The sequence below is a fragment of the Mustela nigripes genome, chromosome 11 (assembly GCF_022355385.1).
Source record: "Mustela nigripes isolate SB6536 chromosome 11, MUSNIG.SB6536, whole genome shotgun sequence".
NCBI classification, from domain to species: domain Eukaryota; kingdom Metazoa; phylum Chordata; class Mammalia; order Carnivora; family Mustelidae; genus Mustela; species Mustela nigripes.
The window spans coordinates 13,827,323-13,853,530 of record NC_081567.1 but is presented as its reverse complement, the minus strand read 5'-3'; the positions used below and the strand labels follow the sequence as shown (position 1 = coordinate 13,853,530).

The following is a 26,208-nucleotide window of genomic DNA, read 5'->3' as shown; positions in this document are numbered from 1 at the left end:
GTTCTAACCTATTGGCATTATGATACGACTTAATATTTTAAAGCAAATGGATAAGTTAAAAAAATAATGGTCTTTGCATGGTCAAAATAAATTGGTCTTTATTGGAAGGATACTGTTTCCTGATAGAATTAAATAACTATTAAATCTTGGGATCTGAAGGGAGCGACCATTTATCTAAATGAATCTTTGTATGAGATCTCAAACAAGTGATCATCTAACCCGTGTTTGGTTTTATCTACTGCCAGAAACTCTTTCCTTGGATAATACATTACACCTTTGCTCTGTTCCATAGACATATGTTCTGCATACTATGCCCCCGTTGGTCCTGGAACAGCCTTCACCCATTGATTCCACTCCCAAGCTAATAGAATAAATCAGAATTAATTCAGCTCTCCCTTCCCTGATGAGCTATAAAGTATTTGAAGACAGCTTTTTTGTATATGCCCTGTCTTTTCTCTTCTCCAAGATAAACTTCCTTAGGCCTCTCTTTCCTGTATACCATTCTGTTGACTTTGTCCCAATAATGCTGTGTTTGATCCTCGTTCCTTGTGAAGGGAAGCATCCACAAATGAATAAAACAAGTTAGGTATTACATGATACTATGCTTCCATGAGTTGGGATTTTATAGCATGCACTTTAATGGCACCTGTCAGGAGGAGACACTTATATGATCTATCAGATATCCCATAGTGTATTTATTTGCTTGGTTGTGTAGACTATACCACAATAAAGAAAATACTTAGTCTCAGAAAGGTACATAGATCACATTGAGATAAAAGAATTTGTTAGGAAGGAATCAGGTCAAAAGTCAAATGACAGTAGGAGAAATAAAATGATGTCAAAGGTAATACCTAGTGCATGTCAGACACCCAGCTCCTTGCTTTCAGCTGAAGCAGGAAGGTGACTCTGACCCATTATATGATTCATAGTCTTCAAAAAATAACAGCAACCCCAATACTCAAGAGAAATACAACCATTTTTGGTATTGAGACATTTCTTCTGTGGTTCCATGTAGAAAGGACGCTGGATGGAATATTTAGAGATCTAAATTCCAAATGCCTTTTAGATGTACAGTTCTATGGATTTTGATAAGCTTACACGTGTGTGTGACCACCACCCCAAGAAAGATATGAAACATTTCCATCACCCCCAAAAGTTCCTCATGCCCCTTTGGACTCATTCCTCCAGCCCCAGCACCTGGCGACTATTGATCTGATCTTACTGTCCACAGTTTTGCTGTTTCTGTCCCATAAATGGTTATACAATATGTCATCATTTTGTCTTTTCTCGTTTGGCATCATGCTTCTGAGGTTCATCAGTATTGTGTCTATCCATAGTCCCTTCCTGTTGATTGCTTCTTAGTCCCCCAGAGCCCTACTCTAGCTTGCACACACTGTTTATCCCCTCACTAGTTAGTGGACATCTGCGCTGTTCCCGGTTTGCAGTATGTCTTAGCCCAGTTGGGCTGCTATAACAAAAATGCCATAGCCCAGTAGCAGCTTAAAACAACAGGAATTTGTGCTCACCGTTCTGGAGGCTGAGAAGTCCAAGACTAGGTACCTGCAGATTTTATTCTGGGAGGGCCTGCCTCCTGGTTCATAGACAGCCATATTTACAGTGTGTTCTCAAATAGCGGAAGGGACAAGGGAGCTCCCTGGGGTCTCTTTTATGACGCACTAGTCCCATTCATAAGGACTCCATTCCTCATGACCTAATAATGTCCCAGAGGCCCTACCTCCTCATACCACCACTTTGAGGGTTAGGATTTCAACATAGGATTTTGGGGACACACACACATTCAGTGCAGAGTGATTATAAGCACAGTTGTTATTAACATTCACATACAGGTCTTTATGTGGATGTGTATTTTCATTTCTCTTGAGTAGATACCTAGATGGAATGCTCTATCATATGCTTAGTATGTGCTTAACTTGATAAGAAACTGCTAAAATGTTTTCCGAAGCGGCTGTGCCCTTTATAATTCCTGCTAGCCTCAGACGAATGTTCCGCTTACTCTCCATCCTTGCCGGCACTTGATACTATCATTTACATTTGCTCGATGTTCTTTAGTGATATAAATGTTTAAATCTGTTGCCCATATTTTACTGTATTGACTTTTTCCTTATTGAGTTTGAGGGTTTTTAGGTATTCTACACACAGATTTTTTAACCGGTGTTTGTTTTGCAAAAATTTATGACAGATGATGGCTTGTGTCTTAACAGTACTTCTTGAAAAAAGATGTCTTTAATTTTTGTGAAGTCCTGTTTGTTGTATTTTTCTTTGATGGTTCATATTTTATGTGTCCTATCTGGAGATCTTTGCCTAACACGGGTAGGGCCTCCTGTGTTTTCTTCTATGTGTTTTATCATTTTAGCCTTAATATTTGGGTTGTGTCCGTTTCTAACAGTTTGTCCATTTCATTATTGGAATAACACATGAATAAGTTTCAAAGATACTGTTCTTCAAGATTATTTATATACTTGAGAGGGAGAGAGAAAGCACATGTGCCCATGCACAAGCAGGGTAAGGGGCAGAGGGAGAAAGGAAGAATCTTTTTTTTTAATGTTCAGTTAGCCAACATGTAGTACATCATTGGTTCTTGATGTAGTGTTCAGTGATTCATTGGTTGTATATAACACCCACTGCTCATCACCACATGTACCCTGCTCACTACCTGTCATTCTGTTATCCCATCCCCCACCCGCCTCCCGTCTGCAATCCTCAGTTTGGTTCCCAGAGTCCAGAGTCTCTCATGGTTTGTTTCCCTCTGGTTTCTTCCCATTCAGTTTTCCCTCCCTTCCCCTGTGGTCCACTGCACTATTCCTTATGTTCCACATATGAGTGAAACCATGTAATTGTCTTTCTCTGCTTGACTTATGTCACTCAGCATACCCCCTCCAGCCCCGTCCATGTCAGTGCAGATGGCAGGTGTTCATCCTTTCTGATGGCTAAGGAATGTTCCATTGTATATGTGGACCACATCTTCCCTATCCATTCACCTGTTGAAGGGCACCTCAGCTGGGAAGGAGAGAATCTTACGCAGATTCTGTGCTGAGCACAGAGCCCTATGTGGGGCTCACTTTCATGATCCTGAGATCATGATCTGAGCTGAAACCAGGAGTCAGACTCTCAACCAACTGAGCCACCCAGGCACCCCTGTTCTTAAACAGTTCTTAATAAAAGTCAATGACATTGTGTCAAAGAATATTCCAGAAACAACGTTCATTAAGGAAGCTGAACCAAGGACATATCTCTCTGCTGTTCTGACATAAACCAGTGGTAGATCATATCCACTTAGTATTTTTTGTTAATTATTATTTTTTCTTTTTCAAATTTTTACTTATTTTTAAAAATTCAAGGATATTTAATGTGCAGTGCCACAGGAGTTTCAGGGGTGCAGTATAATGATTCAGCAACTCCACTCACCACTCAGGGCTCATCATGGTAAGTGTCGTCTGAATCCCCTTCACCTGTGTCAGCCGTCCCTCACCCACCTCTCCTCTGGAAACCACCAGTTTGTTCTCTGTATTCAAGAGTCTGTTTTTTATGTGCTGTTTTTCTTTTCTTTGTTAGTTTATTGTTTCTTAATATTAACTCAGAAGCTCTTCTTTCTTGAATGAATTAGATATCTGGTAAATATACTCCTGACTCACGATAGTCTGCAAACGGGAGGAAGTTTTTAGTGTTGTTTTATAGAAGGTGAAGGAAAGAGCACACATAGAGGATCGAACTTTTCCAAAAGTTGTATCTAAGTAATTGAAGACACCCTTTTAAAAAATGTGAGCCAGTAGGCATTTCTGTTTTTTCTTGAATCCTCAAAAGCTATTTCTACCAACTTACACCACTGTGATATTTTTAAGGTGCTGATTTTGAGTTCATCCCAAGTCAATAAAACCCTATTCTCCCCTACAGATCACCCCCTAGATAATAGAATGTTGCATTGGCTAATATTGAAAGAGCTATATCTAAGGACCACCTCATTTAGAATTTGTCTGAGTTCAGACTTGTGATTTATACAGAGGAAGACGGGCATACACTTTGAATGAAATGTTCCACAAAGTAAATATATCTATACTTCGGAAGGGAATGAAGAGTTGTCTTTTTGAAAGTGATTTATTGGTCACAGGATAAAACTACATAGGGTCATACCCTCTCCTTTTTTTTTTTTTAACATTTTAACCACGTTTTACCCATTTCAGTCACTCACTGACCCCACCTCTGACAACCACCAATCTGCTCTGTGTATCTGTGCGTTCAAGGTTGTTGTTTGTTTGTTTGTTTTTCCAATTCCACATATAAGTGAGATCATATAGTATTTGTCTTTTTCTGTCTGATGGAAACACTTCAAGTTCACAAGGAGCTAGCCCCTGAGCTCGGTACGGATAGTGTGCAAATCCTCCGTGTTCGCGCTTATGTCCTCAGTTTCTGTCTCAGGGCCTCGCAGAGTAGGCAAAGAATGAATGAATGAATGAATATTTCCTGGACTCAGCTGAAAAGCCGCTTGGGTGATCTGTAAATATTTGATGATATCAAGTGGGCAAGTGCCCTCAGATCCTGGCTGGGTCTTCTTCCGAGAGACCTTCTCACACAGGCCTGTAAAACAGCATATGTAGCAGGATGCTGATTACTATCTCTTTGTGGGTGGGAGGTGGCCTCCGTGTCCATCCCTAGGGGAATGGGTAGGTATGAATAATATGAAACACTTTGCAACAGTCCAGATGTGCATGCACGGCGATGTGGGTAAATCATGAAAATGAATTCTTTAGTCAAAAAGTCAGAAACCGTGAGAGTCATAGCACGATATATTTATGTAGTTTAGAACACATGGACATTTGAAATGACCCATACCTGGAGGCTGTGCCTCAGAGGGTATAAGAACATGGAATCTGGAGCCAGAATGCATGGGTTCTAATCCCAGTTCCACACTTAGTGCTTGTCGTAGGTGAGCTACTTAGTTTCTTTGTGCCTCAGTTTTCTCATTGGTAAAATGGTGAAACCTCATTGCATTGTTACCCGGATAAGATGAGTTAATGTACGTGAACCACTGGGAACACATAGTAAGTGCCCCGAGAGGATTACCTGTCATAACTAAAATTATAGAAGAATACGCCTAAAGACATACATCAAACACATGAGAGGGGGTGACCAAGTGGGTGAAGGAAAAGGAGTAGGATTTGGAGATGAAGAGCAGACGAGAGAAAAAAGAGGAAAAGAAAGTTACTTAGAGCTTACTGTTGGGACAGGGGACCTTAATTTGTGACACTGAGGAGAGTAAACTTTCCAGGGTCCCCTGGGGTCTGAGATTCCAAAACTTCAAAACCACTTTCAAGTCTCAGATACCGATGTCTAGACCTGTCCTCATTACAGCATTTGAAAGCCAAACTTAGATCCTTGTATAAGAATGGATTGTACCTGAATCTTTCAAGGTTACTAGCATTTTGAGTAAGTGTCGCCTTGATGAAAGCTCTGATGTTCTGATTTCATTTTTCCTTATCACTTTGTTATTCTTATCAGGATTTGCCTTATTTGTTTATTTTGGTTTTGGGGTTTGGCAGTCTCTGACAGGTCAGGCACAAGAAGGGAAAGACCCCCATCTGCTGTGGCAGCGGCCAATAAAACTGGCTTTGAGTGTTCAGCAGTTCGTAGAGAAGATGTGGGAGAAAAGTCTTTTCCTCAAGGCCACCAAGGTAGAACTTTGAACGTCTCTAGATAATGAAATATTCTTGTGGAATTTGAATTCTTTCTAGTGAGTCTCATTGTGTTGAACCCCTAAAATCACCATTGTAAAGGGTTAAAATGAGGGGACATGTTTAGTCTTTAAATAGTCCGGGATGTCCTTCTGTGTGATGGTCGTGAGCACAGAGGGACCAGATACAGCTTGGTCTGCTCAGCCATGCCCCAGTGTGGAGGCAGTGTCGGTAGAGACGTTTGTTACAAGTAATTTGCTTCTACTAACATTAGTTTTTTTGTGCCCGTGTGAGTGGATTCAGGTTATTCCTATAAGAACGTCCCTCTCATTTGCATTTTGTATCAGAATTTCATGAAGAAACAGAATGTGCCCGGGTACAGATGAGGAGGCGTTAATGGAGAGACTGTCTACATAGTGTAGGCAGGTTAAGGGACAAACGAGATTGTGAGGTTCCCTGAGACTCACCCAGATGGAAGATGTTCCCACTTTCCAAGCCCTGGAAGGAAAGGGTTACTGGAACCCCACTGGAGCTGGAAGAGGAGCCCCCCCAGGGGCCGTTCCCACTGTCAGAGCGGGAGAGCTCTTCCGAAGGTGAATGGGGGAGAAACACCCTGACCTCTCTCTTTACACTCCCTCGGATTTCCTGCCATTGTCTTCCATTGGTCTCACCCAACTGGAATCCAGATGTAAGCTGTCTAGGAGATGCAGCCCCCAGGTATTAACTTCCCAGGGCCCAGAACAGAGGGGGCGGGCAGAGAACAGATTGGGGGATGGAAAATGGAGAATTGTCAGCATACATTTCTATCTGTCTTTCTTTTTTTAACAAAGAGAGTCATTTGGGAATTTTATTTAACAGTACCCATGGGAGTGTGGTGCAAATGTGAACATAATCTGCTAAGCATTTTATGGCAGGAAAGAGATTGCAAATTACTGGTCTTTGAAGCTGATTCCCAGGGCAGAAGTATAGGTGGTGTTTTCCTCATGTATATCTCATATGCTATCATTGAGCACAACTCATTTCTATTTATAAATACATTTGGTAGGCAAATTTCTATTAGGGTTTAAATACCTGTCTTTAGAAGAGAGGTCCTCAGGGAATGGAGCTCCATTTCCAAGTCTTTCTTTCCTTTGCTCTTGTTTACCCAGTGTCTCCCACAACGCCTCCTGGCACTGAGAGTGAATGAATGGAAAGTAATCTCCATACAGCTTCAGTAGCCTGAGTATGGGTTCATTGGATCCACATCCAGTTTGGAGAATTGACTTTGCCGATATGTGAAATTCTTTGAAAACAAATGATCTCACAGGGTGATGGGTATTAAGGGCAGCACGTGCAGTGATGAGCACTGGGTGTTCGACACAATCGATGAATCGTGGAATACTCCATCAGAAACTAATGATTTATTATGTGTTGGCTAATTGAACATAATTTAAAAAAAAATAACATTGGGGCCAGATAGCCTTGTAGGTGTTTGCACCTTGATGGTAAAGTGGAGGGTTATAACAAAGATACATCATGTTCAGTTTGCCAAGGAACGGAAGAGCATCAGGATTAGAAATGGGTTCTGGTCCTCTGAGCCATGGAATTTGACCGTGGTCCTCTTCATGCTGGTAGAGATGGGGGTGGAGTGGCATTTGTCTCGTCTTTGCTGTAAGTATTCCCGGCACATACCCTTCCCCCCCAAACAATCAGAAACGTAAAAAGTCAAAAGCCTAGAATATATAGAGATGCCCTAAACTCCAAATCTCTTTTCTATGTATACATTTAAAACTTACTGGAAGGGCTGGATGCCCATATTTTTCATGTTTTGGGAGAAGATTCTTAGTCATTTTGATGGACATTCTAAGGACGCTACTAAACCGGATCACGAAGGAGGAGGGCAAATCATTCAGGTTGCTGTTTGTCCTAACATCTGATAAGGCCACAGCTTCCTGTAGAATGAGTTACTTCAGGCTGGGCAGCCTATACTCATCTTTTCTGACTTACAAGGACCCCAAAGAAGAAGCATCTGAGGGCTTAACACTCCAGGTCACCCATCACAGGGAAAACCAATCTGAGAGGTCTGGCGATGTGTAGAGGGTGATCTGAGGATCTGATCTCTCAGTCAAGAATTGCTGTGAGCGATATCTGTTATGAGGTTGGGTGGGAGATAGAGCCTGTCAAGGTACATGCTGATGGGTCAGGTCTCCTACCGGGGAAGAAGTTCCCTTTTGCTACATTTCACAGATAAGCTAACAGGAAGTCTAATGAAAGGGACTCTTGTCATGAAGCTGTTACCATTACCATCAGTTCTAAAGGTTGAGCAGAAGTGTGTTCTGCCCCTTCTAGGGGACCCATAGACATAGGCTTGGAGAATCCAGACTTGTTTTCATGGATCCGGACAACACTGCTAGGAGGGGTGGGAGAACCAAGTCCTCCCGAGAAGTAAAAAAGTCTCCCTTTCGCTCCAGAATTGTATATCCTGGTATTGCTGGGCTTAACAAAGAAGGCCCCTGACAGATGAGAAAACTTTCGACAGGGGCCTTGCTGAGCTGTTTTCCGACAGGCCAGGATGAGAGCACAGTGAGATGCCCAACTCCCAGTCCACTAAGTCCATTGGGAGGTATAGGACTCTTCTCTGCTGCTCTCATCCCGCCGTCTGCTGCTGGCCAGTGGCCCCTGAGAATAGGCTGGCCCTACTTCAGGCATTCGTGCGTTAGAGACAAAATGATGGAATAAGTGACTCCCCACGGGAGGCCCAATGTGAAAAGCCGTCCTGTTCCACTGGATTTAAGTGTCATCAGCACGGAAAGGATAGTTCTTGCCAAGGGGAGAATTAAGCTGTGTATTTTCCATGTCACAAAGACTGGGGGTTATTTATTTATTTTTATTTTTAAAAAATATTTTATTTATTTATTTATTTGACAGAGAGAGCAAAAGGAAGGGGGCATGGCAGATAGAGGGAGAGAGAGAAGCAGGCTCCTCGCTGAGTAGAGAGTGTGATGTGGGGCTCGATTCCAGGACCCCGGGATCATGACCTGAGCCGAAGGCCGATGCTTAATTGATTGAGCCACCCAGGAGCCCTGACTAGGTGTTTTTAAGTAAGTCCCCGTGGAAGAGATAGTGGAGCAGAGAGGAAGGAACTGGGACGGGGTACCAGTTGATCGAGGAGTGAAATGCCTTCATTGACCCTTGTGTGTGGTGTGGCTTCTCCAGCACGTCTATCTCACGGCCGGGCTTGGTTTCCAGGGCAAGTAGAAAATGAAGCCTATGGCACAAAATGGAAGTTGCAGAAACAGACCAACATGAGGTCTGCAATGAGTTCGTTTACGGCAATGGTGAACCCGTAGTGCGGTGAAGGAAAGATGGCTTTTCCGAAGGTGTTAAGTCTGGACCCCTATCTTATACTGTGAGCAAGTATCAACTTCAAGCACATTGTAAACCTCAGTGCAAAAACTAAAAATAATAAGGCTTCTACAGCTTTGTGCAGTGACGTTATTGTAGCCAGTGAGGTTTATCCAATGCACAATTATTGCTAATTGAAAAATAATAAGCCTTTAAAAAAAAAAGAATATGGGAGAGATCATAAAGATCATAAAGATGACCTTGGAGAGGAAAAAGAGTTTTGAAACCGGATACAAAGAGCATCCATCATAAAGGAAAAGATTGACGGTGAAGACTATATTTAAAATAAACTCTGTTGGGGGTGCCTGGGTGGGGCTGTCAGTTAGGCATCTGGCTCCTGATACCCGCTCAGTCTTGATCTCAACCTTGTGAGTTCAAGGTCCACACTGGGCTCCATGCTGGGTGTGGAGCCTGCTTAAAAAAGAAAGTAAAGTCAGTTCATGCAAAGGCACTAGTAAGGCGAGTCAAAAAAAACCAGTCACAGGTTGGGAGAACATACATACATGCATCACACACATACACACACACACACACACACACGCATACGTATGTACATAAAGCCACAGCTCCAAAACATATGAAGAATAACCAAGTAACCAAGAGACAAATACAGGCGGCCTGATAGAGAAATAGGCGAAAACTAGAATAAGCTCCTCACTAAGGAGTGGATTGGAATGACTCACAAACTTACAGGAAGATTACCAGTCACTAGGTAAGTGTGAGTTAATTTCACAGTGAGAGGCTCTAATCCTGAATACGGAGTGAGCGCTCACAGAGGGTCACTGAAGAATGTGCCTGGTGCAGCTGTCTGTGATCTCTGAGAAGCAAATACCAGCAGGTGGGTTGGGGAACTCAGAGTACCACCAAACGGACAGTCACATGTCTGCCATTTTTATTCCCTGACCCGGACTCAAAGATCACCCCAAGCTCCCAAAGTGCACACAAGGTGCAGAAGGAGAGCCCTCCGGAGGACACTTGTTTTGGGTCTGTGGGATCAGAAGCATACTCCTACAAGACGGAGAGAATGGGGGATGCCCTGCTCTTTGTGTGTTTGTTTTCCATTGTCTTCTGGCCTTGAAGCAGAGACGGCTGTGATGGCACCAGCATCGTAGTAGGTCTTTGTGCCAGGAGCCTGGAAGTAATGGTTATTTTTCTTACTTCCTCTATTGTCCAGCTGGTTGCCTTTTCCCCTCCTCTCTGTATCTTCTCTGTCCTCCCTTGCAGACGCAGCTGTGGAAAGTGTACAGTAGAGTGAGGAAGTTGAAGCTCCACTTGCTAGCCAGAAGGCCAGGAAGGGAGGCACTGAGCACACACAGTGGAGGGGACCTTGAAAAAGCAACAGCATAAAGCCTTATGAATTTCTGGACTCACTCCCAGGTCGCGCAAGCACGGATCTGATTCTGAACAGCATCATAAGGGTTTTGAGGACTGGTTTGTAGTACAGGCAGCCTCCCAGGTTGTAGACCCGCCAGTGGGCCGCATATGCCCAGGACAATCTGAAGAGCACTGCAGAGGTTTGTAAACTGAGCTGATGTTGAAAGCACAGGGGGTAAATCAGAACTCGTAGCCTTGGTACTGGGCGAAGACCGTCATGACCTTGGGTTGAGCAGAGTTCTTAGGTATGACACCAAAGCACAACCAATGAAGGGAAACAGATGAATTGGACCTCACCAAAAATAAAACTTTTAAGGCAGATTGATGAGATATCAGTTCACACCATTTGGATCGGCTGTTTTCAAAAAGACGAAAATAGCCGCTGTGGAGAAAAGGAGCCTGTGTGCACTGCTGACGGGGATGAAGTGGAGAACAGTACGCAGGTTCCTCACAAAATTAAAAATAGAGCCATAAAAAAAGCAGTTCCACTTCTGGGTATTTACCTGAGAAAAACAAAAAACAGCAGCTCAAAGAAATATATGCACTCCTATGTTCACTGCAGTATTATTTACAACAGCCAAGATACGGAAGCTGCCTGAGTGTCCATCAGTGGGCGAATGGATACAGATGTGTGTGCCCTTGCACGCACAGCCCCCCCCCACTGGAATATTATTCAGCCATTAAAAGAATGTAATCCTGACACTTGTGACACCTTGGATGGACCTAGATGGTATAATGCTGAGTGAAATGAGTCAAATACAGAAAGACAAGTATCATATGATTTCACTCATATGTGGAATTTCAAAAACAAAATGAATGAACAAAACAAAACAGAAATGGACTCATAGGTACAGAGAACAATGTGGGGCTAGCAGAGGAAAGGGGGTAGGCAGAATATGGTTGAAATAGGTGAAGGGAATTGAGAGGTACGAACTTGTCATTATAAAATGAATTGGTCTTCAAGGTGTAAAATACAGCATGGGGAAATATTGTCAATAAAATTGCAATAACTTTGTATATAAGCAACATGTAATTAGACTCTTTATGGGGAACATTTCATAATATATTATCAAATCATGGGGCACCTAGGTGGCTCTGTGAGCCAAAGGCAGAGGCTTGGGCTCAGGTCACGATCTCAGGGTCCTGGGATCGAGCCCCGTATCGGGCTCTCTGCTCGGCGGGGAGCCTGCTTCCCCCTCTCTCTCTGCCTGCCTCTCTGCCTGTTGGTGATCTCTGTCTCTCTGCCAAATAAATAAAATCTTAAAAAAATATATATTAAATTATCAAATCAGTATGATGCACACCTGAAACTAATAGAAAATTGTGTGCCAATTATAGTTCAATGGGCAAAAAATAATGAAAATAAATAATCAAAAGTTCTTGCTTTGTAAAAAAGAATAATAACCCTAACAGGATAATGAAAGGAGAACCAGAGTGGGAGAAAATATCTGTAAATTACACATTAAAAAAGGACTCGTATTCAGAATATACAAATTACTCTCAAAAATTAACAAAGTGTAAGTAAACAGCTCAGTGCAAAAATGGGCAAAATATATGAACAGACACTTCACCAGAGAAGATACTTGAAAGCACAGAGAAGAATAAAACACATGAAAAGATACTAAACATCATTAGTCATTAGAGGGCAATGCAGTTAAAACCACAGGCTACTCCTGTCTGGATTGCCTAAAATAAAACAAGCAAACAAGTGAAACCAACAAAAACTCTGATAACACTAAGTGTGGGTGAGGATACAGAGCCCCTGGAATGCTGAGACATTGTTCATGGAATGCAAAGTGGTACAACCCCTCTAGAAAACAATGTGGCAGTTTCTTACATAGTTGAACACATGATTAACACAGGACCCAACACCCCACTAAGTATTTATTTTAGTTGAGTTAGAAACCTGTGCACACACATGCATTGACTTGCACCTGAATGTGAATGGCAGTTCTTTTCACAGTTGCCAAAAACTGGAAATGACCTACATTTTCTATCAGCTGGTAAACACACCAACTGTGGTATTTTTGTAATGGAGTATTGCTCAGCAACAAAAAACTGAGTAAACTATTAATATATGTAGGAATGTAAGTGAATCTCAAAGGCCTTTAGGCTGAGTGAAAAAAGCTCATCTTAAAAAACGATATACATTGGGGTGCCTGGGTGGCTCAGTGGGTTAAGCCTCTGCCTTCGGCTCAGGTCATGATCTCAGGGTCCTGGGATCAAACCCCACATCAGGCTTCCTGCTCAGCGGAGAACGTGCTTGTCCCTCTCCCTCTTCCCTTCCCCCTTCTCCTACTCTCTCTTTCTCTCTCTCAAATAAAAAAATAAATAAAATCTTTAAATTAAAAAAAAGAGCACGGGCACTTGGGTGGCTCAGTCATTAAGCATCTGCCAAAAAGCATCTGCCGAAATCAAGAGTCTGACACTTAACCAACGGAGTCACCCAGGTGCACCCCAAATTTTCAGTCTGAAAATGAAAACACTTCTATGTTCCCTCCCCCATTCAAATAATCGGTAACAGCAACAACAAAAATCCAAAGACTCAACCAGCTCATTTCTGTCTAAGTCACCCCCTGGAAATTGCATTCACCTGTCCGAGAACTGAAGTTACTTAATCTGAGGGCTCGTGATTGGTGAGCTGAGGAAAGCATCTGGGGTTTTCTGTGATCAGAGGTGATAGTAAGCCAAGAGCCTTGCAGCGGTGGAGGGGAGTGTCCAGGACTGGGAGTGGTGTTTGGGGCGGGGTGGGGGGAGGGCAAAATATTTCATTCTCAAGTTCCCTACCGCCAAAGACTTTGTTTTCTTTTTCAACCCTTTTTGCTTTCACGTTTATGCTTTCATCTCAGATTGCCTCATGTTTTCATGGTTCCAGAATCAATAATGATCAATCTCTTGCCATCAAGGAAAATTTCAGCTTTAACCATGAATCAGAGTCACTGTCCCACCTGCCTCCTGTCAACCTCACCACAGAGAGTCCATCAGAATTCTTTCACAGAAAATGAAAAGAGGCTTGTCAGTCCGAGCCAAGAGGCGGCTAGGTTATTTCAGAGTCCTACCCTCGACTTTCGCTAGGATGGAAACAAGATGATCAATTGCCGATTCCCTGTCCTCACCCGCAGCCAGTTCACGGAGCTCCCTGTGAAGGGAGGTGAAGGGACCGGCTCTCGCAAATAGAGTAAAAACGCTCCGGCTCCCTGTCTCTGCGTGCCTAAGTTCAGTCAGGACTTTGCGTTGGAAGAACGCAGAAGCAGAGGATTTTCAGACACCGGGATCTGCAGTCTTTCTGGTTGCTGGCCCTCCCCCGCCGCACCCGTACGTGCTGCAGTCAGCCCGGCTGTCACAGGAGTTCTTCTCTGCTCTTGGAATCCCAGAGATGGGGACTGCTCAGTCTGCACTTCCTGGGCTGGGAGCTTTGGGGAAAGCATCTTCTCTGGGCTCCCCTGGCTGCCAGATCGCATGGTGGCTTTCCATTGTGAGCCCCCAGGCCCCCCTGAAATAGGTCGTACTTCTAACCCTTCTCCCATGGGTGCCGTCCGTCCACCCATTTGCCATTACGTACATCGTAGTCAGGTCATGCTAGCATCTGTCTGGATGCTCTTCGGAGTCCCAAAGCATCCTGAGCCCGTGGAGCCTGGGCACCCTCAAGCCCTTAGGTCCATCCTATATGCTGACTCAATATTTTTTTTAAAGATTTTTAAAAATTTATTTATTTGACAGACAGAGATCACAAGTAGGCAGAGAGGCAGGCAGAGAGAGAGAAGGAAGCAGGCTCCCTGCGGAGCAGAGAGCCCAATGCGGGACTGGATCCCAGGACGGTGGGATCATGACCTGAACCAAAGGCAGAGGCTTGATCCCACTGAGCCACCCAGGTGCCCCTATGCAGACTCAATATTAACCGGTCTTTGAATCTAAAGAAACCAGCGTGCCATGTTCCGTGTCTCACACAGAGCAGTGGGAAAAGCACTCATGTTGCAGTCTAACAGACCTGGCTTTGAACCCAACTGTACCATTTACTATGTAATCTCTAAATTTGATAACTTACAGCCCTCCCTTATAAAGTAGGAATTGTGGCCACCTCCCTGACCATTATGAGGCTTGGGGAGAGAACACGTATCAAAAGTTCTTCAGCTTCTCTCTCTCCACTGTAACATCCCATTAGGATACAAATCTCCTAAGACAACTCTCACCCTAAAAACAGCAGTTGAAATTCTGTTCACACCCTTGCCCCTCCAGCTTCTAACTCCTTTCTCTTCTCCCCTCCGTGGATAACCCTTTTGAAGAGTAGTCTGCACTCCCTCACTGCCATCTGTCTGTCCTCACATTGACTCCTGAATTCGATCTGATCGGCCTGACTTCCATTCCTGCTACTCCGTAAAAAACTCTAGTCAAGGTCCCTTGAAGTTGCTAACTAACCTTAATGTTGCTAAATCCAATGGTCCATTTCAGTCCATCTCTTCTGGGCCTTCCGGCAGACCTGGCATGTTCGTTATGCCCCCTTCTTTGAAACACTCCTACCACTTGGTTTGCAGAACGGCACATGCTTCTTTCCTCCCTCACATCAGCTTCTCCAGCTCCTCTACTGAGTCTCCTCATGCCTCGGCACTAAACCTCAGAACATTCAGACTGTCCTTGGACTCATTTCATTGTTGGCCTCACCCATGCCTGTGGGTTTAAATACTTCTAAATGCTGAAGGTGCCCAAATTCATACATTCAGACGTTTCCTCTGAACTCCAGACCACTACTTCTCTCCATCTCCTGGTGCAAGCCATTGTCTTTTGCTTGGATCAGTGCAGTAGCCTCTTCACTGATCTTCCTGTTTCTGTCCTTGCCTGTTGCTCCTTTACTAACACAATTAGACTTAAGTTACAATATGAGACAGCTCATGTTACTCTTTTGCTCCCATTTTGTCTTTTTGGAAAGTTGAAATCCTCCATGGTGTGCCTCTGCTGCCTTTCCTCCTGTTCTCACTCTGCTGTAACTGCCCTGGCCTCTTGGCCGCTCCTCAAACACATCAACCAGGTACCTGCCTCAGAGCCTTTGCACCTGTGATTTCTTTTAGTGGGAAACCTATCCCCCAGACGCCTCAGCGCTCATTTCCTTGTTCTCTTTAGATCCCTGCCCACGTGGTAGAGAAGTTTTGTTGGCCACGCTGTATTAAGTAACCACTCCTTTCCTCCTTACCCTCTCCTGGCTCTCCTCATCCCTCGTGTTGCACCTTAATTTTCTCCATGATGCTCTTCACAATCTGTCATAAAATATCATTTTTTATTAGTTTATTGTCCTCCCTCATTAAGAAGTAAGCTCATTCAACAAGTTATGCTCTGTTCCAGTTTCATCATCTAACCAAATGGTTCAAAAATTCAAATTTTTTAGTCACCTCCTCACATGGTGAGGAGTAGACATGATAACACATATAGGAATGCACTGAAAATAATTAAATGTGCTATCTGGATGTAAGGCATTAATTCTGTCATCATTATTATTAATAAAGAAGATTCCAGGGGGTTTCTGCTTCCACCCTCCTTGGGTACCCGCCTATAGGAAGTCTTCTCTTCTTACAACTGGGGGAAAAGCTGGCATTTCTCCTCATAGACCAACAGACAGAATAGATGAGACTGCTGACGGAGGCCAGGAAATGGAATGAGTGGCTATGGGCAAACCGCAGCGTGTGTCGGAACCTCAGTTTCCAAAATAGCAAAAATGAAGTATTCATGATATTTCTCTGCCATGACTCAGAGTTGATAAGATCAGAAGAAAAACCAATAGGCAAATGTTTGGTCTATGCAGTAGATCTAGCAAGGTGATGAGGTACAGATTGCTGGTGCCAACACCTTCTGTGCATACCCTATGACATTGGTTGAGTTATTTTACTCCCCTGTGCCTCTCTTTCCTCCAAGTGTACAGAAGGGTGCTAACAGAACCCATCTCTTGGGGTTGACATGTGGTTAACTGCAAAGCACTTAGAACAGTTACCTGGAGGTTCTAATAAATGTTGCTTATCTTTATTATTATTGTGTTGTTATTTGTAGAGTATGAAGTTCCATACAAAAAATTTTTTTTGCCTTATCATGTGTTCTTTTAAGCTGAGGCCAATGAGAAGTGGTGAAAAAATTAGGGCATCTCATTGATACACATCTGTGGAACCATAGCTACCCAGTAAAAGCATCTTAAAGAGATGTTTAATGACCAAAGGCAAAGTTACATATATATATATATATATATATATATATATATATATATATATATATACACATTATATATATATGTATATATATATATGCTCCCCTCTCAGTCTTTCAGAATTCTTTTGATGTCCTTTGATAACCCTCTTAGGGAAGAACACGTGGCAGAAATCAGAAGATTCAAGACTCTCTGATGTAAAGTAAGAGATAATAGGAAAGTTGGGTCAGCATGAGCTTGATTTGCCCCCAGACTGTGATTAGAATTGTAGATTCCACAGGGGTCTTCCCAAGAGGATTTGAGGTGTGCATTAGATCTTTGTAAGTGATTTCCCTTCTTTGAGTCTGAGTTTCCGCATTGCAAATTTGAGAGTATTAATAACTGCCCTGAAAATATGGCAGTCACTCTCCATTCCCATCCTACCCGGATTCTCTAGCAGGAATGAATTAATGGCAGCTGTTCCAATAAGCGAGGTCTTTCTCAACTCTGAGCCTAAGCTTTTTTCCACACTGCCAACCTTAACCCCCAACTTGCCTTTCAAGACCATCCCTAGCTTTCACTTCCTCTGGGAGAGGGGTCCTTTTTCCTGTGCCTCTCTAGAAACCTGTGCCCACTGCCATCAAAGCACTTACCAAATGAGATGGAAATTAGTCTCTCTTACAAGCTTGCAAGCCCCTCAAGCATTTGGCCCCTGGTACCCGGCACAATGCCTAGCACACAAACGGTACTCAGTATATCGTTCTTCCTTGGAAGATTTTATTTACAATTATTCAATGTTCTTTTACACACATTTTGGAAGACTTAGTATGCAGGTAAAGTGCCATAACACCTTGGAAAGCCAAAAGCATTATAAAAGAATATATATTAAAAACGAGACAGATCTTTCAGAAAAAGTTTGGTGATGTAGAGAAGACAAAAGAGCTAACGGCATCTTTCCTCCTATTAAGGAGACAGCTGTTTTATTAACCTGGAGCGATCATTTAATCTCTTTCAAATAATAAATCCTATTCTCTCAACACAAGCGTGTGTAGATAGCATGAATTTTCACAGTGCAGGGTGCCAGGTTGTGGGGAACACAGAGATGAACAATGAGGTATAGGAGGTAAGCCATAGGCACTGACAAGTCAAAGCAGAAAGTAGAGAGGACTGGGGTGCCTAGGTGGTGCAGTCGGTTAAGCAACTGACTCTTGCTTTTGCCTCAGATTGTGATCTCATGGTCATGGGTTCGAGCCCCCCGTGGGGCTCTGTGTTCTGTGTGGAATCTGCTTCAGATTCTCTCTCCCTCCCACTCTGCCTCTCCTGCATGCACACTCGCTCTCTTATAAATAAAATCTTAAATGAGACACTCAGAAGCACATAGGCATTTATGAAAATTTATAAGGGGTCACGCATCTACTACTAGAGGAGTCAAAGATTTTATGGAGGTGATTTGAAGAATGAGTAGAAGGTCGGCAGGTTCTGGTGGACTTTGCGTGTGAAGGGGAGGACGCAGGGAACTCACCGCGCTGAGCTGACCAAAGCATGGTGGGACCTTGGTTTTAGAAAAGATAATCTAGCTGGTTGGACAAGGTGGGCGAGTCTGGAGCCTCGAGCGGAATAAGGATTCTCCTGAGGTCATCCAGGTAAGGGCAGAGGGGTCTCATGTAGACGGAGGGCAAGGGGTGAAAAGCACAGACACCCTAGAGGAGGAAGTGATTTCCGTGGGAGATCACCGGGAGGACGTGGGGGCACGAAGGATGGAGCCATGAGTGCGAGGCCACTGAGCATGAGGATTTCATGCCCCGGGCAAGTGCCCCCAGCTTGCTTCTGATTTCTTCAATTCAGCAGTTGCAGTCAGTGCATCCAATTCAACAGATCAGTGACGTGATGGAGACACAGGGAGGAAGCTGTTGGGATGGCTAGGCTAGTGCATCGTCCATGCCTCTGTGAGCCATTGTTTCCCTCCGAGATACCCCAGAAAGCAGGTTCTGGGGTGCTCCTGCCCTGCTTCCGACTCTGCAATCAGCAGCTGCAGCTGTTAGCTTGGGCAAGTGATTGATGGGTTGAGTCTGCCTCCCAGTAGGGGAGTGGGGGGGCAGGCTGCAGCAGTGTGAGAAACTGGAGCACAGAAGATGCCGGGGAAGGAGGAAGATCCACCATCGTCCAGGTCCATGAGTGCACAGTGATGTCAAGGGCTTTGGCTCAGGATGAGCCGAAGCTGCTGGCTTTTCCGGTTAGTATCTGTGTGGTCTTAGTGTGGAAGGTGACACCTGCAAGTCCAGAGAGGAGGCCAGACTGCTCGCTGAGCTCCCGCAGAAGCTGGGGAGCCTTGTTTCTGCTCTTTACTCCTTCACGGGAAATGAAGTATTTTCCTGAGACTTCCTGGTGCCAGAGTGCTTTGATCGAATTCCCGTGGGGATCCAAAAAAGCTGTGTGGGGCTCTAGGGGCAGCTGTGGCTGTCATCCTAGATGACATCTCTAGAGACTGGGGCTCACTGGGCGTGGCTGGTGAGGGCAGGCTTCCTGGAGGAGGTGACGTGCGTTGGAAAGAAATGAGAAGGTGGAGCTGGCTTTATCAAGAACTGAGGGACTGGCGTTCTTTGTAGGAGGAATAACAACTTCAAAGTCCTAAGGTGGGAAAACTTGGCCTGTGCCCAGCATAGCAGGACAGCTGGTCTGGTTAGAGTACAGAGAGGCAGGAAGGTGAGCTGAGGCCGACTTGTGGGAGCACATGGCCCATCCTAAAGAGTGGGGAAGCTGTTGTCAGTTTGAACAGGCGTATCCTGATTGGAATCATGGTTTTCCAAAAGCTGACTCTGGTGTCTGTGCCTATCAGAGGGTGAGGACGGAGCGAGAGAGAGTAGGAAGTAGGTCTTCCAGCAAGAAATAGTCTGGAATATTAAAAAACAACAACAACAACAACAACAAAAACCATGGTAGTGAGTGTCAGAAACCTAGATCCTTGTCTCAACCCTTGTACCTATCCAGGCACGTCCTTGGACCAGCTCCTGTGCCTCAGCGTCCCCACGGGTAAAATGATGGAGTTGGAGTGGGTCCCACACGGGGTCCTTTTCCACTTGCCCAGGCCTGAACAGTGGATGAAACAGGTGTGAGCCACTGTCCGTACGGAGTTCTTTTGCAGACGGTCAAGGAACAGCACCCTTCCTCTGAATGTCCACCGTACTTTGGCCAGCCCTCGGGTCCAGACCGCCTAGAAAGCAAATTCTAGTGCATCCCTGAGAAGCACCAGTGAGGCCTTCCTCAGATAGTCATGGCTCCCTGGTGTCACAGGAGTGATGCAGAGCATTTTGAAGGCCTGACGGGTCAGCTCTTGCCTGCCACGTGCCCCATGGGGGAGCCTCTGCTAGGGCCGGGAGAAGAGACTGCCCCCCCCTTCCGCCTACCCAGAGCGGAGTCTGCGAAGGAGACCGGGGCCTTCTCTGCAGACCCTCACATCCTGGCCTAGTCCCACTGCTGAGTCACCGTGCTGCCTGCCATCTCCCTAAGATGGAGTCATGCTCCTGTCATGCTCCACGGCCCTATCTTTTGTGGGCCAGAAGGATAGGGATCCCCTGAACAAAATGTGGGAGTCAGTCCCCTCTGTGAATATACCCACCATTACGGATCTACCCTTCTCTCTGCCTTCCTGGAATGGGGAGAAGGAAAGCACACCCGCACCCTAAGAGATGCCTGTTTTGTGACATTTCCGTCTCCGTTGCCAATGACTCCTTTGGCCTTCCTCTTACCAGTCCAGGTGTCTTGCTTTGGAGCTAGAGATCTTGAATTCATCCTCACACCTACCCGTTTCCATCTTCATTCTAAATTAATCTCAACTAGAGGGAAAAGCAAGAATCCTATGGCTGGCCCGGAAGCTTCCCTGGCGGACTTGAGCCCAGCCCCGAGGATGGATAGATTCAGAGATCCTGCGGAGGGAGGGGGTCGGGGGCTGGATGACGAGGACACGTGGTCCATGAGCTACAGCAGTGGGCGTGAGAGACTGCCAGGAATCATGGAGAAGAGCTAGATCAATCTGTTCAAATAGTAGTCCTTAGAACAAGTCACATGTCAACAGCAAGGGTTTAGTAATACCAAAGAAGAGGTCAGTTTGAATAATTACGGGCCCTTTACTCCTGTTGATTTTTCTGATCACAACTGCATTCTGGGAACAGTATTACAAAGCAGCCCAATTTATGTGGATTTTTTTTTTTAAGGGAAAAAATAGCTTTAGTACTTTTTTTTTTCATTTTTAAGTCCAATAATATTTTCAGAAATTCTGAAACAGGCGGTGGTACAGGGAAACTGCATGGTGATTTGGGGGTTAAATTTCTGCTCTCACTTTTATCGTAGGTATTGTAGCTTAAACATGTTGCTCAAGCCTAGTCTATAAAGTCACCGTAGCTCACGGTGCGGTCACATCGTCTGAAATCAGGAGCAGAAAACTCCCGGCAAGAGCTGCTACCTGGTAGATACTCAGGGACGGTGGTTATCGTCTGTAATGGGATTCAGATGTTATACAATTCCTTTCTTGCCATCACACACCTGCCCTGGAGTCAAAAGCAGGAGGCCTGGTTCTAGTCTATGTCAGGTGCTGGCGTGTGTCTAAAGCCTGTTTTCCATGTCAGGGAAAGGAAGGAAGGAAGGAAGGAAGGAAGGAAGGAAGGAAGGAAGAACAGGGCCTGCGGGGCTCCTCTCACTAGGACAAGTGTAGAAGAACTATCTGTCATATGAAGAGTTCTTGGGGTCTTCTGCATGCAAGACAGTTCATAAATTCAGACCACCTTTATCACACCACTATTTTTATATGATTTGGATCTCGTTACTCAAGGTCTTTGGAAACAGACAAAAATAGAAATGTGTGAAGATACCCTGATTTCCCTCCCGTTGGAGGGAATTTTTCCTCATGATGTTATTCAGCTAATTAAAAGGAAATGAACCCTGCCATTTCCCAAGGGTCTTCTATTTCCAGAAACGCTTTGGGACCCAAACTGCCTAACTGATCTACAGAGTAGGCACTCAGGCTTCTGCCAGAGGCAATCCCCACCGCGGCCCGTACCCTGTGCCTGTCCTCAGCAGAACCCCACGGAGGGGACAGGGCCCCCCAGAAGCTCCACTGTGTTACCTCATCTGACCTCCTGAAGCATCTTGGGTCTGCCCTTGTTTTTCTCCTGTATTCTGTCTTGTCACAGTACTTAAGTGTGTCATTTGGGTATCTTGTTTACTTTGCTAGATTTCAGTGCGGTCTCTTCAAAGAGGCGCCATTCATGTGGGGTTTTCTTCCTCCCCTCTTTTCCAAGGATGCTGGGAGGCAGGTACCAGATTGGTGCCCAGTTTCTTCATCAACACAGGTCAGAGGGTGGCCAGTGTTTGTAAACACAACAGATGGTCAACCTGGGACGTTTTCCGTAATCGACTGACTCGTAATTAATTAATAACTAAACAGAAGTTGCTGTTCTAAAAATAATGTAGAAGCGACTGGGAGGTTCAGTCAGTTAAGCATCCATTTCTTGGTTGCGGCTCAGGGCATCCCAGGGCCCTGGGTTGGGGCCCTGTGTCCGGCTTTGTGCTCAGCATGGAGTCTGCTTGAGGGTCTCTCCCTTTCCCTCTGCCATTCCCCATGCTTACACATGCTCTTTCTCTCTCTCTCCCTAAAATAAATAAAATCTTTTTTTTTTTAAAGATTTTATTTATTTATTTGACAGAGATCACAAGTAGGTAGAGAGGCAGGCAGAGAGAGAGGAAGGGAAGCAGGCTCCCCGTCGAGCAGAGAGCCCCATGCGGGGCTCAATCCCAGGACTCTGGGATCATGACCTGAGCTGAAGGCAGAGGCTTTAACCCTCTGAGCCACTCATGTGCCCCTAAAATCTTTTTCTAAGAAAGGAAGAACTTAATCAGACACAATAGGCAAATTATTACATAAATTTACTTGACTGGCTTATTCAACACCATAGACATGTTATAAGCAAGTTACTCGTTTAGGTCACTGAGCTCCTCCTAGGAGCAAAGCAGTAAAATTTTACTACTCAGGAATGACTACATTCATACCTAGAGCTTTGGTCTGTTTGTTTTGAGTGTAACTCTTTGAGGTGTGGGAGTCTCAAGCTCAGAAAGTTGAATTAATTATGTTTATCAGTTCTGGGCCCACCATCACCATGAAAAGGTCATGATGCTAGAAAGGTTCTAATTAAATAATGGGTATAGGTACTGGGTGATGAGGGGCACCTCCCACCGTCATTACTTATTGGATGAAGTTTTCATCTGCGTCCCCACTCCCCCACTTCCGTCCTGACTGTGTATACCTACTCTGGGGGTTTGGCTAAGTAATTTGAAAGTAATAATGATTATTGCCAACTCTAACTCAGTTCACCAAGGCCCCGTTGTTGTGAGCACTTTTCTGTGCTTTATCATTTTTGATCCTACCAACCATACTATGAGAAAAGTTCTTTTGTTGTTCTCACTTAATGTGTGAGGAACCAAGGCACAGATTTACATTCAGCAACTTTCCCAAGATCCCCATTCGATGGCTGGGAGAGGACTCACCCAGGCACCCTACGTAGAAAGCATCATCTGTGTATGCTCTGCAGGACTGTATTTAACATATATCTAAACATTTAGTGTGTTGTTTCGTACATTTATGTTTTAAAAATGTGTTTGAATCTCATATTGCTACTATAGATCTCCATCCACACCTTGCTTTTCAACCTGTTAAGATTTTTTTCTTTTATTTATTTATTTATTTATTTTCAGAGAAACAGTATTCATTATTTTTTCATTATTTATTTTATTTATTTATTTTTGTTTATTTATTTTCAGAAAAGCAGTATTCATTATTTTTTCACCACACCCAGTGCTCCATGCAATCCGTGCCCTCTATAATACCCACCACCTGGTACCCCAACCTCCCACCCCCCAACCACTTCAAACCCCTCAGATTGTTTTACAGAGTCCATAGTCTCTCATGATTCACCTCCCCTTCCAATTTACCCCAACTCCCTTCTCCTCAACCTGTTAAGATTTAAACAATTGCTAAATATACCATTAGTTCGTTGATTGCCATAGGGCATTCTGTTGTACACGTCCACCCCAGCTAACTCTTATTTTCTTGGTTATGGACACATACAATGTCTCCTTGTTCCTAATCCCCAAATATTATTGACATAAACATCCTCACACTTGTCCCCCAGTAAACCTGTGTGAATTTCCTTAGACTCTGTCATTTGGACCAGGATTGCTGAGCTGTAAAATACCTATAGCCTGGCAGATTAATTTCTGGTATAGTGACACCAGCTTGCCCACAGGCAGTATAAAAGATTCTCTCTTCCCCTAATTCTCATGAACACTTCTCTGACTTTCCAATTTCTACCCATTTGATTATTATAAAGTAGTATTATATTGTTTTCATTTTCCTTTCATGACATTGAGCAGCTTGTCATAAACCTGTGATTTGGTTTACCTTTCAGTGAATTGCTTATTCATGACTTTTGCCCATTTTCTATTCTGGATCCCCATCTCATTATGTCTTAGAGACTAGCTGTTGGTCAGTGTTGGAGATTGCAGGTATTGCCAATGCCTTCTGCCCTTTGGTCAGCTTTGTGATGTCCTTTGTTGAATAAATTTCCAATGTCGGTATCATTATATCTACTGATTTTTTTGTTTCCATGATTTGAATTTGGAGTTTTGTTTTTAAAATAACTCCTCTAGGGGCACCTGTGTGGCTCAGTCAGTAACATGTCTGCCTTTGGTTCAGGTCAGGATCCCAAGGTCTTGGGATGGAACCCCACATCGGGCTCATTGCCCAGTGTGGAGCCTGCTTCTGCCTCTCCCTCTGCTGCTCCCCCTGCTTATGTTCTCTTTCTCTCTTTGATAAATGAAATGAAATGAAATTAAAAAAACAAAAAAACCCAAAAACTCCTCTAGACATCTACTTCTGGATATAACAGAGTGATTTTGTATAAAATTACCTATCAAAAATGTCTCTTATTCAAGATGAGTGACTTACTTCCCCTGTGAGGGAGAGACCATGGCTTCCATTCATTCAACCCCCTTGTGCATATTTTTTATCACGCAATAGACTAGTTAAGAAAATTATTTCTGTGTACTGTGTATTTTGTACCTGTTTACACTTCTCATACTGATGTAACTGATATCTTGAAAAACAAATGGAGAGGAAACATCCTATTAAAACCTAACTAGCACCAAAACAAACAAACTCATCCATTTTGGGTAAAGCTTCTATCATGAATTACTGTACAAGCTGATAAAGATTAAAAAAAAAAAAATCAAATGTTTGAAAACATTGGAAAGTAACCAAGACAACTTAAGATCTGAGGGTTCAGAAACACCGAAAAGTAGGGTGGAACACTGAAATGAGCCTGACGTTTGCCATGACATTTTATCTCTAGGGACCTTTCTATAACAGTATAAAGGTAGAATGGAAAACAATGGCTTTAAGCTTGTGGTATTCCCACAGGGATGAGTATACCAAGTTGGAGTTGAGGACCACTAAGTCAGCCTGCACTTGAAGGGCCACTCTCCCAGGATAAAGGACGGCATGAAATTTTACTTCAGGGCATTTGCCAGCTTCTAAGTTGTAAATATGCCAGCTCAAGTTATCTTTCTAAGTTCTACGAAGATAAATGTTAATCAGAGATTTTGTCAGTCTCACGGTGCTGGGGAGAGAAAAACAGGAGTTCAGGGTCTGCAAAGAAGGAGAAGACCCAGTGAACATCCCAGGCTTCCAGACAGTCCCTTGAAGGGACCTGCCCTAAAAGTAAGGGAAAAATTGGAGGAAAGCATGAAATTCATCTTGACTGGCTTTAAGACATGTGTCTGTCTCTACCTGACAGAATGAAATTGAATCCTCTGTGAATCAGGGATAACCAGACATGCCAAGATATGGGGCCATGTTCAGTAGTGAATATATATGGTGGCAACAGACCCAAAAGTCAGCTACATCTGAATTATCACACATGGCTTCAAAATAACTACGATTAGTATATTGAAGGAAATAGACAAAAAGATACAAAAACTTACCAGAGGCCTGGAATCATGGTATTTGTTTGTTTTTAAAGAAATGTTCAGATTAAAATTTTGGAAATGAGAAACATAATTACTAAAGTTAATAGCAGATTTAAATTAGACACAGCAGAGCATAGGATAAATGAATTGGAAGACAAATGAGAGAACATATCCAGATTAAAGCAACAGAAAAATGATGATAAATATGGAAAGATGTAATTAAAAAGTCTGTAACATATGTGTAATTGGGGTATCCAAAGGAGAATTGAGAGAGGACTGGGCAGATGCAGTATCTGAAGAACTACCAACTGAAAATTTTCCAAAAGCGATGAAAAAATATCAAGCCACTTTTGTGTTTTATAGCTTAGGAGTTGGCCAATCCCTTGAGGTAAAATTCACTTAGTCTTTTTTTGTCTAAGGAGCTCTATGAACCTTGATCAAGATAAATACAAAGACTATCGCATTTACGTACGTCACAGTAAATCTCATGAAAAATATGGACAAAGGAATATTAAAAGCAGAGAAAAAGACATTCTCTTCTAAGGAGTGACAGCGCTGACAGCTGACTTTTCCATAGAAATGATA

The 26,208-nt window shown here is 43.8% G+C and overlaps 1 protein-coding gene and 1 pseudogene across 5 annotated transcripts in view; both read left to right on the top strand.

The window, feature by feature from the left end:
- CALN1 (calneuron 1) overlaps positions 1 to 26,208 on the top strand; it is a 486,412-nt gene that overhangs the window by 344,878 nt on the left and 115,326 nt on the right. The gene's annotated exons all lie outside the window — the stretch shown is intronic.
- On the top strand, positions 9,145 to 9,260 carry LOC132027329 (U4 spliceosomal RNA; annotated as a pseudogene).